We start from the raw sequence: 15360 nt of genomic DNA, 5'->3' as shown, positions 1-15360 counted from the left end.
ATTTACAAGAAAGCACAGATGTGGGGGCACAGTGGGGAGTGGTAGGGAGCAGAATTCAGCATGAATGAGATGTTTATGGTGACAGAAAGCTGGTGTGGGGGGAGCGTGGGCCATGGCCTACAGGGCAGCAGATGCCAATCTTAGTGCTTGATCTTTGTCAGGGGGTGGGGAGCAGTGATGGAAGTTAAGCAGAGAAGGGACATGACCAGAGATTCTTTTTAGCAAGCCGAGTGTAGAAATGGCATGGAGCATGGAAGGCGTTTAGAACAGGGAAGGTCAGAGTTGAGAGACCAACCAGGTACCAGGCAACAGTGTAGTGTGATGGTGAGGTTTATGTGGCAGCCTGGCTATGCACCCCGCTATGTAATCAAACACTAATCTGGGTACTACTGTGAAGAGGTCTTGTGGATGGGATTAACAGCTGTGATCCATTGGCTTTAAAGTAGACTTAAGCAAAGTGGTCTTAAGTGAAGTCCGTGATGTGAGTCAGCCTTTCCCAATCATCTGAAGGCCTTAAGAGAAAAAAAAAAAAAACAAGATTTCCAGAGAAGAAGAAATTCTGCCTCAAGACTGCAACATAGAAATCCTGCCTCAGTTTCCAGCCTGGTCTATAAATTTTGGACTTGCCAGTCCCCGCAACTGCATAAGCCAATTCCTTAAATTCAGTCTCTCTCATGCTCTTTTTCTTTCCGTCTTTCTCTTTCTCCTCCCCACTTCCCTGGAGAGATGTTTCCTTGCTCCTAGATGCAGTAACAGAAGGCTTCAAAGGCCAATAACCTACTTCCTGTATCGGTCAGGGTTCCCTAGAGAAATAGGATTCTCTTTCTTTCTCTCTCTCTCCTATTGGTTCTATTTCTCTGGAGAACCCCAACTGATATAAGAGGCAGGTTATTGGTTTTTGTTACTACATGCTGCAAATTAAAAACTAAATTAAATTTTAAAAAGGACCATGCACTCCAGGTGTATTTATTTATTTAGAAAGTATTTACATGTACTTCCAAGTACTAATATGTTGTATGTATTGCAAAACACAAACATGGAAGAATTTTAAAGAATGAGCTTTAAAAATAACTGGAAACCGAAAGTGAAGCATGTCCTTCCCACATCCACTGCAAAAGCCTCACAGTCGTTGGCAAGGTCACCAAGGACAAATTTTGAACCACAATGACTACAGTGTGTAATAAAGACTGAACTAGGATAAACTAAGACAAGTGAGTAAGCCAGTTAATAACTTTCTACTCAGCATTGTGCTCATCTGTACTGAAAACAAAAATATTTCCCTGAAATACATTCTTTCAATTGATTTCCTCTAGTTCTCTTTAAAACCCAATCAGAAATTCTGGACATCCCAAAATAGCCAGCTTGTTAGACTTTTTCAGCCTAATGTCAGATTTATATCTAGATTATGCTTACCTATCTGGATGAGGCCAGCTCATGTTTAAAATTAACGCCTGGCATTTGAAGACTGATTTAGTTTCCAAAGCAGTTTCATGGGCCTGGACTCCACTGTGCTTCACAATAAAGATTGGAGGTGGGAAAGTTTAGAATGACATCTCCCTTTTTGTGGATGGGTCTTGTTAATAGCTAAAAATTAAAAAAGTCAAATTCTTAGAGACAGAAAGTAGAATGGCAGTTTTCAGGAGTAGGGTGAAAAGGAGAGTTGTTCAGTGGGTACAGAGCTTCAGTTTTGCAAGACAAAATGGACCATAGTTGCCCCTGCTCCCACAGATATGGAAGCATAAAACTGAGAGTGGGGAATATATAACAGAGGAAAGGGCTTGAAAAAAAAAAAAAGAAGATTTTGTCTCTGGCCTGCATCCTTGAGGCAGGTTAAGCCCTTTGTTAAAAGAGATAACTCCATCCCAGGCAGTGCCAGCCCCCCGGAGGTTATAGGCTTTGTCTTTTGCAGAGAGGGGAGGATTAGAATAGTTAACCACAAGAGCCTAGAACTGAGGGCCTCCCCCCCTTTAAAAGCTCTGTACTTTGGCTTATGTTCAGAAAATTTGGATTTTGAGACTAGAAGGTCTGCCATTTTTCCTCCTTTGCCAGAAAAATAATAAAAATTCTCTTTCCTTTTCCCCAAAACACATATCCTTGTTCTTCCGAGTTGGCTTCGTGGAGTTTTTGGTAACAAAAAAAGTTCCAGAGAGCTGTTACACAACATTGTGTGTATAGTTAACATTACTGTACACTTAAAACTAGCTAAGATGCTAAATTTCATATGTGATTTTTTTTCCCCCATAATAAAAATAAAATGAGCAATCTGGGGTTTGGGGAGGTTAAATAACTTGATTGAGGTTGCACCATCGATCAGTGGATAGATTCAGATTAGGATCAATGTCTTTTGAGGGCCAGTCTATGCTCTTGCCATTATATAGACTGTGTAATGTGTAAAAAGGAAGTTTCCTCCCCTTTCTGTCTGTGGCATATAAATTTGGAGGAGTCAAGACTGCCTTTGGAGATAACAGATACTGAAGTAGATTCCAAATATTTCTTTTTTTAATCCTCCGTGTACAACATTGACTTTTCAAATCAATCGTTCAAATAAATCTCAAGGATTTTCTGGATTATTTGTGAAAGGCAGCAGGGAGCACTCCAACTTATCAGTAAATAAACAGGTACATAAACCTAAAGGGAGAAGAGGGGAAAGCCATCTCCAACCCCTGGCCACCAGCCAGGTCTGTGATTTAACTTTCAAATGACAAATCAGTGACACATGAGAACTAAGTAGCTGGGGAAGCTTCCAAATGACCCCAGCAGAGCAGGGGACACAAACGCTGCAGGCCCACTGGCACGAAGAACATTTACCCGACAGACCCAGAAGCACAGATGAAGTCTACAGATTGGAAACATGGGAGGTGAGAGTTTGGAGGAGGCTTCTTCCCAGGTGTTCTGCCCGATAGTTGAGTCAGCCCATCCTGATCATCCTTTGAAATGTGTCTCATATTTTGTTCCTTTAATTTTTTTTTACCATTTCAATAAACTTCTCCCAGCATCAGATAAAAAAAATGTTTATTGAACACATACTACCAACAACATGAGATAAAAATCTTAAAATGCTCATTGTATTAGTCTGGCAAGGCTATTATAACAAAATACCACAGCCTAAGTGGCTTTAAACAACAGAAATTTATTTCTCACAGTCCTGGAGGCTGGAAGTCTGACATCAAGGTGCAGGCAGGGTTAGTTTCTCCTTGGCTTGCAGATTGTGTGCTCACGTGGGATTTTTCTCTGTGTGAACATCCCTGGTGTGTCTTCTTCTTCTTTATGAGGACACCCTTATGACCTTGTTAAACCTTAATTACCTCATTAAAGACCCTATCTCCAAATATAGTCACACTGGGGGTTAAGCCTTTGATACCTGAATTTTGGAGTGGGGAGCAGACAAAATTCAGTCCTAACACTCATTTTTGTGCTTTTCTTTTCTACCCAGAGTTGCTTACACCTTACAATAAATAGTCAAAGTCATCTGCGTTGCCTTGAGGCAAATTAGATTGTTTCAACAAACATATAAATGGAATCCAAGAGCAAAACTATCATCTTAATTTGTGTGCTGGGAAGGGACAGGGTGATGGGGTGTGTGTGTGTGTGTGTGTGTGTGTGTGTGTGTGCGCGCGTGCGTACGTAAGGTGACTGTTGAGAACAAAAAAGGCTCCTAAAAGTCAAAAAGAAATGACTTCCCAGGCTTCCAAACACCTGTCTCAAGAATCTCCTGTATGATGTTGCTTTGCCAAAGCGAGAGAATATATTAAGAAAGTGGAAGTTCTGGGATCCAGAAATAGAGAATCTAACATCAGGGAGTGGTGAAGTCTTTCACTAGGACGTTGAGGAAGGGAGAGCTCAGAGGACAGCAGAGCCACAGGCCCAGCAAGCAGCGGGTCCATATGGGAGCAGCTCGGGAGGGGGTGCCTGCCTACGGCACACTGACGTACCACGTAGAAAAGTTCCCAGGGAACTACGTCACCTGCACAGCTGCCCACGGCTATGGCATTAAGCGTATGGAAACCCACATGGATGCTCATGTTGAGAAATGTTTCACTGGGACGCTTTGGTAGAAGACAAAGAGCCCTAAAGAGTCTCATATCTGTACCTCAAAAAGAGGTCCCCAAATGGTTTCAAACTGTGAGAAGAAAAACAATGAAACCAAACATGAATACATATCTAACCAAATCATAAAGATAACAAACTAAGCAACTGCAACCCACTCATGACATACATACGTGTGTGTATGTTGTTTATTGCAGGATATGAGTACATTTTTATATATTGTGGGGTGGAGCTTCCCAAAATAAGTTTGTTTTTGTCCTACAAAGGTCTGAAAACAGAGTAGCCTGTTAGGGTAACTGTCCCCATGTCCCCTGGGTTGATGACAAGTTGGGATTATATCACAGGGCCCTGTATACTGGATGTGGGTCTGGTGGGCGCCCACATCTTCTGGGTCAGGCACACGGGGCAGAGCCTGGTGGGCTGGAGGCTCTGCACCCCACCTTCATCACACACCCCTCTCCTCCAGGCCGTCCAGGGATCCTTCCTGATCAGAGTCCACCCAGCTCTAAATCAGACCTAACCTGCAAGCCCAAGCAACCTGCTACACCCCTAAGCAGAACTTTCAGTAGCTCTGTACCCCAAGAGAGGGGTATTGTGCCCAACTGGTGAGTGCCAGGATAAGAAAGGGCCAGTTAATTCAGAGAATTTGTCTGGTAGCCTTCAAAGAAAAGTACAAACATGTTATGTTGGCTATTTGGTGACCCATAGTCCATAATGTTCCAATGACAAGAGAGGACATAGAACACAGGCACAGAGGTTGATAGTTTATAGACACGGCCTCCGAATATTTGAAAAAATAGAAAGAATTGCAGTGAGTTGCAGGATAAGCCATGCAGAGCCTTCGCTGTCTCCAGATGAATTAAACCATCTGATGTAGTCTTTGCCGGATGTCAAAGGATCCCTGCCAGCATTGGGTCCCATTGACTAGACTGTGCGGTAGACTGATAGCAGCACTAAACCATCTGTATCAAAAATTGATCAGTGTGTCTTCTTAAGGGTCTTGTAGAAAGTTTCAGATACCTGTCAGTTAGCAATTCCTCACAAATAGACACACATACACACACACACACACACACACACACACACGCGCTCACACCTGTACAGACACTTTATGTCCCGGGAGTCATGGCCCATTGGGACCTAATGTGGCTGGATTGATGATCAGAATTGATCTAAAGGAGGCCCCTTCACCCTTGACAGTGTTCTGTTCCTGTCATTCAGAATTGTGCCCAAAGTAAAACCCCAATACGTTTGTCTGAAGCTTCAGAGTTTTGGGGCTTAGAGAAGAGAAGACCAAGGATTTCCAAGTATTGTGATTCCACTTTGGGAAGGCCCAGCTCCTGGCTTTGTTCCCAGATGTCCATGTGCCACAAGTGTTCACGTATTGACTTGCTCACCTGTCCCACCAATGCCTACTGAAGGGCTGCACTGGGGATCAGAGATGAACAGGAGGGAGTCCTTGCCCCAGTGCTCACAAGCCAGGCCAGGACAAAGACGATAGAAAGTGCAGGTGACCTGCAGGGGTGAGCTGGGTATTGGTGATGAATAGGATTCTGCCAGGTGGGAGGGAAAGCAACAGGTGCCTAACGACCCCGAGCCATGGGGAAGGGAACAGTGTGGGGCTGAGCACCCGGGTCTGCAGAAGGGCAGTTGGGGGAGCTGAAAGTGAAAGTGTTACCAAAAGCTCAGCACTTGTCCTCGGAGTCCACATCAGAAGAACGAGATCAAGTGGTTTGAGGAAGGAAAAAGAAGTTTATTACTTCACTGGCAAAGGAGGAAAATGGTAGACTTTCTCCTCTCAAAATCCAAATTCCTGTTCAAACACAGAAATACAGAGGGAGGGCTCTCAGTTCTAGGCTATTGTAGTTAACGTTTCTAATGGTCCCATCTCTGCCAAAGACAAAGCCTATGACCTCCCCTACCTGGGAGGCCAGTGCCAGGCCTGGGATGGCTGAATAATCTCTTGTAACACAAAGAACAAAAGACCTTCCCCTGCCCCTCTCGACTATCTGCCCGAGGCAGGGATGCAGGTCAGGCCACAGTTCCCAAAAAGAGTAGGGGAAGTTTTAAAGAGACATAAAATAATTTTTACCATTATTTTTCAGGCCATTCCCTCTATTACAAAAGGAGGGTCCAGGCCAGAGAGACCTTGCAGAGTAAGCTGTCTAGCAGAGGATAATGCAATCAGATTTCTATCGAGATGCAGACATAAATTTTAAATATTAACTCTGCTTATGGTAGGTGGAACGAGATCATGGAAATCACTCAGGGGCTATTACAAGAGCCCAGACAGGGTCGGATGAGGCCTGGAACAAGATAATCCCAAGATGGTACAGAAACCAAACTCAATCTAGAGAAATTTCCAAGGTAGACGCTACAGGGCTTGGGACTGATTAGGAGTACTGGGGTGGTGGAAGGGGTTTGACTCCACACTAAGACCCGCAGACACGAGTAAGAAAACACCAGAGATGTTAAGTGACTTGTCCACGTCCCCACTCCTGACATTAAACCACAGGAAATTGCCAATATTTGACCTATAAAAATTTCAGTTTTGCATAGTTCCACCCTAATCATAAAAAGCAGGGCCAGGACTTGAATCCAGCTGTGCTAAATCCCAATCTCCCTCTCTCTGCAACGTTGCCCGAGGATGAACAGCTTCTAGAGCACTTCCAGTCTTGGAACCCAAGCTGCTAGCTTTCTTTGAATAATCACTTAATATGTTACCCTTAAAGCATGTGTCTTGGAAAGAGCAATAGATTAAAGAGGAAAAACATTGCTGATAGAAAGAAAAAATGTGAAAGTCAGCCTCAATTTACAGGTCTGTCCAGACTTCCCCACACCTGCCATTCCATGCCATTCCCCGCCATTCCCCAGTGGTCCCCTGAGGGCCACCGGTCTGTGGTGCCCTCTTGTACCCTGGACACAATACGTCCTTCCCTTTCCTGGAGTCACCAGGCTTCATCAACTCTCCTTCCTGACCAATAATCCCACACTCAGCACTCTGGGTGTGAACTTTACTGAAGACACAACCAAATCAATAATGATCCAGGAGGGAGTGGATGGTGGCCACAATGACAGAAAGAAACCTGTAGTAAGAACAGAAGACAGAGAAATGAGCCAAGGGTATAGCCGGCTCCTTTCCGTTCTCTGGTTTACCCTCCTTGGAGTAACAACCATGGACACACTTGGTTTCTGCCAGCAGTTGACTATCTTGGGTCTCCCACCTATCCTGTCACTCCATTTCCAAAGCTCCTGCCTCCCACCCCTACCACTGGGGGGACAGTGCTCCCTGCTGCTCCTCCCATGCAGGGCTCCCACCTGCAGCTCTGCCTTCCATCCCTCCATCCCACCCCAGAGCCACAGATCACACCCAACACGGCTGACTGCGTCCCCAGCTCTGGGCAATCCCTTCTGTGGCATGAGTGGCACATGAGGCTGGGTACATTTTGCATCTCTTCTTTTCCTCGAGTTATCTTAGGCCAGCCAAGTTCTTATTGGGAATTACTAAGAAGACTGACAGGCTCAGACAACCAGCTCCTACCCAGGGGACTACCAGTGAGCAGAAGGCAAGAGGAAGGAAGCCTATAGAGGACCATATCTCCAGACCTTTGCTTGGAGGAAGAGTATTCAGCCTGGACCATAGGCCTGAGCCATAGCCAGCACCCTGTCTGCCCTGGAGGCGCTGAGTGTGTATTCTAGGTCTCTATGCTGGTCAACAGGTGCACACAGGTGATAGACTAGCTGGTCAAGAGGTGCACACAGGTGATGATGGTAGCTAGACATAGACCAAAGGACCAAACGACCCAACTCAGCAAAAAGCAGTAGTTTGGGCTGTGGGAGTATAATTCCTATTGACTGGGACACATTGTTCATATACTATTTGCTATTTTTATCCTAATATCCCAAATTAAAAAGAAAGTCCACCTGTTCAGGAAAGGAGTGGGAAGGGTCTGGTTCCAAGAGACCATCGCATGGTCTTGAGGAAGCCCATGCCTGAGTCCAGGCCTGGATGTGTCATTGGTTCTACATGATCCTCACCAGCACCTGCCTTCTCTGTTTCTTGGTTGCTTCTTCTGACAAGTCCTGCCTTTCTGTCTACTGAGGGTGTGCAAAAGATCCAGTGAGAGAATGTGTGTAGAAGGGCTTTGAAAAGGGCAGCGTGCTGTCCAAGCACATGGCGTTGGTATTACTGTACTAAATCACCTGCACGACGCTGTTGGAAGGGCTGGAAGAGGTAAAATGGATGGAGAAGCTTCTTGTAAGTTATAAAACGAGAATGAGATGGAGAATGATTAGTAGCGAGGCGTGATTATCTATGTGCTTCTGATAACAACACCATTTTGCCACCTGCTGCCCAGACATTTCTGTAACTGCGTGACTTTGCAAAGACATGAACTTTGCATGCTGGGGTTTGCCCAGCTGTAAAATGAGACATCTCCGGGGATGGCAAACACAGCCAGTTCTCATGGATCCGCGGGGATGTTAAGCCCGGAGATGAGACGTGCCGGGGCAGGATCGCAGGCTGTCGGGAGGAAGGGAGGCCTGCCAAGTGGAAGACGGCTGGCTCCAAGGACAGACCCGGCAGCCGGATTCAATGCATGTTCTATGGAGGCAGATTTGGCTCAGGAAATGCTTAATTACCTAATTAAAACACCTAATTACAGCTTTAAACCTCTCTCTCTGCCTTTGAATGTGTTTCCTCTTTTAACCCACTCGGCTGCCCTGTGAGATCAGGGAGGGTTTTTTGTTTTTGTTTTTGTTTTTATCATTCCCATTTTACAGATAAAGAAACTGAGACCTGAGAGATTATGTCCAGCATCACAACTTTGAACATGAAGCAGGCAGGATTTACCATGACCGCAAAGACCTCATTTTCACAATGATGTCAAGCTGATTCATAACATAAAGGTCTGTATGGTGACAGCCACAGTCCAGGAGGTGTTGCTTTCTGTGTGGTTCACGGATGGGTGCGTTTTCCATCATGCAAAGCGTGTAAGTCTGGGTCAGACCTGTTTCCGATGGGAATATTGCAGACGTGGAATGAGTAGAGCTCATGAATAACACCAGTGGAGAGTGTTGAGAATGCAGGTTCCCAGGCCCTGTTCTGGAGCTTCAGATACAGTAGATCCTGGGAGTAGCCTGAGAATGTGCATTTCTGAAATTCCCTCCGGGGAGCTGGCTAGCCCCTCCCTGAGAAGCACTGGCCCTGGGCATGACCAGAGCCTGCCTAAGGTCGAGTGTGCAACTGCAGTGGTCACTTTGATTTTATGGGACAGACTGGGCGTGAGTAAGTTATGACTGTCCCCTGCACTTTAGAAAGGATGACAGGTTGGCCAGTCTCACTTCTTCCCTCTTGTCTAACCAGCCTTTGATTCCCACCCTTGCTCCTGTGCTGGGGGAGGGGGCAAGGAGGGACAGTCAGAGGGGAAGGTGGACACCCGAGAGGGGCTTTGTTTTGAGAAGAAGCCTGAGGGGAGAGGAGGGAACACAGGAGCAGCGTGGGAAGGTGGTGGATAAGGAGTAAAAGAGGATTCTAAGACACGCCGCTGGTGCCATACGTCTTTCTAGAATGTCATCATCATAGAACAGACATGAGGATCTTTTTCAAAATTACTCTTGGTTGTGTGAACTGCGGCCCTGGACGATGTGGACAATCGCTTTAGCACCCTTACGTGGCTTCATAAGCACCGTGCCCTGGGCACACGGGCCTGGAGCCACACCAGGACCGGCGGCATAGCTTAGCACTCCTACAGAAAAACAACTAAAATAACCTAAAAGGCAAAAAGTTCATCTTCCACTCTCGTTCTGGACAATCCACAGTCCAGATCTGACCCCACACTGAGGACAGCCCCTTCTGAATTCACCCCCATGGCAGACGACTTCTCCATCTGCAAGTACCTCCCCAGCCCCTCCTCTCCTTATCTCATCCCTGCACATGACTCCCAGCCAGCGGAGGCTGTGGCCTCCAAAAGCCTTTCCTGATCTACCCAGCTATGAGCCATTTTTTCTTGGGCTCACTCTCTGCCCCATTGCTAAGCTCAGAGGCAATAAAGAATAACTGGGCCCCAGAATCCTAACCTTGTCTTCTCAGCTACCTTTTATGACCCTTAAAGGCCAGGACCAAGAAAGAAATGTTCTCTGCAGCCATGACCCCCCAATCTAGCTGATTGTCAGAATTAACTGCGAGTTTGAAAACAGATTCCCAGATCCCAGTCCAGATATGCTGCATCACGATTCCAGAGGTAGGCGCCCGGGAATCTATTTTTAAAAAGTTCTCTGGGTGACACTGCTGAATAGTCATCCCAGGAAATCAGTGCCCGCCAGCATCTATTCAGCATCATGTTGAACACCTGGCCCGCTCGTAGACTATTTGTTTTGTAATGATTGATGAGTCAATCTAGCAGCAGCCCACATTTCCCCAGGCCAGTCACACCTGCCTTGAAGCTGCAATAGTGGTGGCACCGGCTCAGGCTCTGGAAGCCGGGGAGAGCCCTTCCATCCTGCCACCTCCCCAGAGTGGTGTGCTCAGCGCACAGGGGACTGGCTCACATGAGCTCCTGGTTGACCATCCTCTTGGTGGCCACAGGGTGTTCTTCCCCAGGTCACTCTCAGCAGTAGCTGGGTGACAGCACACACTCCCCGTGGGGCTCGCACTGCCACTCCAGAATCAGCTGTGTGACTCAGCACACAGGGTTGCCATTGGACGAGCCCACCACTCACTCTCAGAAGCCACTTCAGCAAGGTCTGCTCCAGCTTGCTCTACTTTGCATGCTAAGTCAAGGGTATCTGCTCCATATGGCAATGCATAATTTACAACACAATTTAACTCCTGCTTATATAGCCGATTCCATACAAAGCTTCCATTTGCATATTTATTAATTTACAAAATTAATGCCATTTTCTTAGTCCCTTACAGGATGTGTTGCTGGTCTCTGTCTTTGAATTAATTTTAATCTAAGGTGGAAACATTTGTTAAGGGAGTTGGCTCAAGCCAAAGTAATCAAATGCTCGGTAATCAAATGCTGGTAGGGGGTGGGGAAGCAAGCGCTAACATTTATTGAGAGCCTAACCACGCTAGGCTCCAAGAAAATTAATGGTGCAGAATGGAAGTCTCCAAAAACAGCCCCACAAGGTAAGACTGTTGCTGTTTTATAAATAAGGACACTGAGACTCGGAGAGGGTCCGTAGCTGGCCCCTTGTCACATGGCTAATGGGTGACAGAGCCTTCGATGACCACAAAAGTCAAGAAGCAGGGTTTCCATCTACACGATTTCCAGAAGTGAAAAAGGCTATTCCTCTGCTTAATTAATTCTTTTTCAGAAAGTACTCAACACTCCAGATATTTCAATGTTTACAGATACTCTTGTCACAACACAACACTTCAGAAAGACATGAGTGGAAGATGCCCTTTCAAGGATCTTACTCTCCTGACAGCCAGCGTTTGAGCAGACCTACCCAAGCAAACAAATGTTTGGTCAAAATTCCCACCCGATGGTACTGAAAAGGTTTCAGCAGTAAGGTAGATCACTTTCCACTAAAAGAAAAAAAAAAATCCCTATTTTCAACCCTCCCTGTCTTATAAGCCATTAGCCTAAACCTCCTTACCTCCATTAACTAACTTCTTGATAAAGTTCTACAAAGTTCCTGTTTTCATCACTTTCGCTGCCCCATTTATCCCAGTCTGTGGCCATATGGTCTTCACCTCATCAATGACAATGGCACAATCTGCCTCAGTCACCAATGGCCTTTCTGTCTGTAGATCAGGTCTCTCCACGATTTGTTACCTTGAACCACTCCTTCCTTATAGTTTCTCTACTTCCTTTTTTCCTCACCACATAGTCCCAGTCTTGTTCTGCCCTTTCCCATGGTATTTCCTATATTGCTGTTTCTAGCTCTTCTTCCTAACCCTGCTTGGAAATATTTCCTTGTAACTTCCAGATCTGTTTCTCTAACCCTACCTGAAAGGGTCTTGAATATCCGACAACATCCAGCTATCTACCAGACATATTTCTGTAGGTACACCGGGTACAACAAAGTCAACATTCCAACCTCCCCTCTCCCTTCCCCTGAAAACCTGCTTTTCCTTCTGATTCCTCTATCTTGGTATATTGTCTCATGTGTCCATTCCTTACAACTCGAGACTTTTGCCACGTTGACCATTCCTTAATTCTTAACCTTCAGTGCTCAATTGATTATAAAACATTATCTAGTTCTTCCAAATCTACTTTTGAAATCTACCTCTGAAACAACTTCCAGGTCTATCCCCCAGTTTTGTTTTTATCTCTGCAAATCTGCCTCAAGTCATCTCTTCATTGTGCTATTGCAATGGGTTCTCCAGTGGCCTTCCCACCTCTGGGGTCTCCACCCTCCAGTCTGTCTCCCACACCAGCATTTCTAATGTGTATAAAACACAGGTCTGGTCAAGTGACCATTTTGTGTGACATTTTCTCTAATATCTCCCCAATACCCTTGGGTGGATGCAATCCCCTCTGCATTGTGCAGGTGAATTCACAGTCCTTGAAGCAAAGAAACGAGTCTGCTTGTTCACACACCCATAGACCTTGGAACAGTATATGGAATAGATGCTCAAAAAATACTTGTTGACATAATGAACATCAGTCCCATCATTATATAAAACCCATCTAATTCTAGCTTTATCTCTCATTGCTCCTTCCTTATATCCTGAGATTCCACCATCTCTAACATCAACACGCCATGTCCTGTGCTTTGTCACAACCGTCTACCTTTGTACATGCCACTCCCATGTGGCAGGATCTATCTCCCATACAACCTCTTTGGGTCAGGCTTGGTTCATGCTGAAAACTCAGTTCAGACATTGCCCCTTTGAGAAAAGTTCCCTGCCACCCTCCTGACAATGAGCTGATCCTTCCTTCATGGAACTATTCTTTTGTTTCTCTCCAGGTAAGAGAGAGAGAGAGAGAGAATAGTATGTTAATAGATAGATAGATGATAGACAGATGAATAAGCTAAGACTCAGTTTCCAAAATTGTGGATCGACCACACACCATGGCTTAAGTCATTCTCAGGACACAGAGAAGTTGAGGCTAAGAAACATTTTATTTCTATTTGGAACTATTGTTCTAAAGTACAAGCACGGCCCCCAGATAAACTCCATCAGCTATTGATGTGTCATCAGGATGTTTTTTGCCCAGAGGGAACAAGGAACCAAGGCTCAGTGGCCTCCTTCCTGGAGGACTGTAAGCCTCCAACTCCGCTGGGGAGACCTCACCACTCCAGGATGAGCCGGGGCAGAGACAAATAAAGGAAAATACTTCGGGGTGGAAACCTTTCGCCACAGGGCCATGAGCAGCTGGCCCAAGCACCCTCCAGGCTGTTCTTCACCTTTGGGCCTCCCTTTGGTGGGAGCCCAGCTTTCTAAAGAGGAAGGCTGGGAGGATGAAGGGAATATTTGCTCCCATCCGAGTAGAGGGCGGCCTTAGTGTCCTTCGAGCCAAACACGAAGCAAAGAGGAGAGATTCCAAAAGTGCAAAGTGTTAATTGATAAAAAGCCTTCAGAAGCCAAGCTTTACCCTCACCCCAGCATCCTTCCCTCTGTCTTTGCATTCAACAGGTGTTCCCCAAACGTCAGTTCACTCTCCGCCTCTGACCCAGGCCAGCAGATGACGAGGTCTGGAGCTCCCCCTAGAGGCCGACAGTAATTCTGAGAACCGGAGAGAAGAGAGGAATCTCTGCAAGCAGATGTAATTGACAGTTATTAGATCATTGCCTGCAAGAGGGGGTAGCCGGACAGCACAAGGATCTTGAGAAAATAGAAGGAGCACCCCTGGGAACATGAGCATAGAAGGTCTCCTTCCGATGCGCCCTGCAGGCAGAAGGGCGTTGTCAAGATGTTTGAGCAAAGCAAGCAATACAGGCTGGGAATTGTGAATTTTCTCTTAGAAGGGAAAGGAGACTGCCCTTTTCTGAGCGTCTGCTTTCTGCTGTTGTGTGCAGGATGTTTTAACTCATAAATCATAATTAAAATACTTGCTGCTTTTAATCCCCACGATAAATCTGAAAGGCCAGGTATTGTTTTCCTCATTCTACTCATGAGAAAATCCAGGTCTCAAGTTCATGTTAAAAATAGAAGTGATCTGGAATTTGGACCCCAGATTTTTAAACTCCAAAGCTTTTGAGTTTAAAACTCTGTGCACTTGCCACATGGCCTTCAAAGTGAAGTCTGGGTTGCAGCCACTGCCCAGAAATGCACTGTATCTGTCTGGCAACCCAGCATGGACACTCTTGGCCTTAATGGCCTTCCTGGCACCCATATGCCAAGGGCTCTACCTGTATTATCTCCATATTCACAATAAAGCTGTGAGGTGGGCTGATATCCCCTTTTTAGATGAGATACGGGAAAGTTGAATTACTTATACGAGGTTACAGCTGGAAAGTAGCAGAGATGAATTCAAACACAAGAGAGGGCCCATAGGAGGTATGGACAAATGTTTTCTTTAAAGAGCTTTGGATTTCAGAGCAAAAGAAGCCATGGACAATACATAAACAAACCTGAAGGGCTGTGCTCCAATAAAACTTTATTTGTAAAACCAGACATTGAGCCGGATTTGGCCCCTGGCCATAGTTAGCCAATCCCTGTCATTGACTGGTCTGTATTGGATTAAGAGATGGCCTCATGAAAGGTGGATCTAGAAAGGTCTCACACTTTCTGAGCATGGAAATCAGATGAGGGACGACATGAAGGTGCAAATGTGCCTGGGAGTGGTGAAGGCTGGGCGGAGGTGGCCACGCCTGGGATAGATGAACCATGTGGCAGAAGGAGGCACAAAACTTCACTTTGAAGTGGCCAGATCATGACAGTGCTCTAAACCAGACTAAAGAGTGACAAATGCCCAAAGATGAATAGATCTAAATAGGGAGATCACCCATCTTCTTAGAAGGACCCTCCTGTGGGCTAACAAGAGAAGCATCTCAGGAGTCCTGAGACTGGGGCTAGGAAGATGAGAAGCATCACCACAAAACAGGGAAGAGTAAATGAAATTGTCAAATGTCCATCATCGAATGAATGGGTCGAGAAAATGTGGTATACACATGCACGTACAACAGATATTATCCAACCTTCAAAGGGAAGGGAATCCTGCCATATACTACAACACAGATGAACCTTGAGGACATTATGCTAAATGAAATAAGCCCTGTCACACACACACAAAAAACAATACTGTATGCATATGCTTAAATGAAGTACTCAGAGTAGCTGAATTTACAGAGACAGAAAATAGAATGATGGTTGCCAGGGGCTGCCAGCAGGGAGAAAAAGGGAATTGCTGTTTA

This window comes from Microcebus murinus, chromosome 19 (assembly GCF_040939455.1).
Source record: "Microcebus murinus isolate Inina chromosome 19, M.murinus_Inina_mat1.0, whole genome shotgun sequence".
In the NCBI taxonomy this organism is placed as follows: domain Eukaryota; kingdom Metazoa; phylum Chordata; class Mammalia; order Primates; family Cheirogaleidae; genus Microcebus; species Microcebus murinus.
The sequence above is the reverse complement of the archived record's forward strand: the minus strand, read 5'-3'. Positions refer to the sequence as shown.